Consider the following 382-nt stretch of genomic DNA (forward strand, 5'->3'; position numbering starts at 1 on the left):
ATAAAAATTATTTACAATTAGATATTTAATTAAATAGGCCATTTTTTCAATGGTTAAATAGTACTTATTAAAATAAATGTTGATTTTTTATAATAACTAACCATACCAAAACCCCACTTAATAATCAAAGATGGGACCAACAGATCGTTAAATTTATTATAAAATTGAACAAAGTCGTTTATTTTGATTACTTTTACAGAACTTGATGGTTTCTAACTCATTTCAGCTTTCTCACTAATAAAAGATACTTATAAAAAAGTTAAATTCAACTGAACATAAAAAAAAACATTGGGATTACAAGACGTTTTTGAAAACAAATTTAAGAGAAAACTAAATTGAAAAGTTAAATACATAAATATACAAACACTTATAAGAAATCAAT

General features: G+C 22.0%; 1 protein-coding gene across 1 annotated transcript in view; it reads right to left on the reverse strand.

Annotated features, from left to right (window-relative positions):
• Positions 1-382, reverse strand: part of LOC106690587 (zinc finger protein 711-like) — a 34,057-nt gene that overhangs the window by 10,920 nt on the left and 22,755 nt on the right. The gene's annotated exons all lie outside the window — the stretch shown is intronic.

This window comes from Halyomorpha halys, unplaced genomic scaffold (genome assembly GCF_000696795.3).
Source record: "Halyomorpha halys isolate HHAL.00 unplaced genomic scaffold, Hhal_1.1 Scaffold221.1, whole genome shotgun sequence".
NCBI lineage: Eukaryota > Metazoa > Arthropoda > Insecta > Hemiptera > Pentatomidae > Halyomorpha > Halyomorpha halys.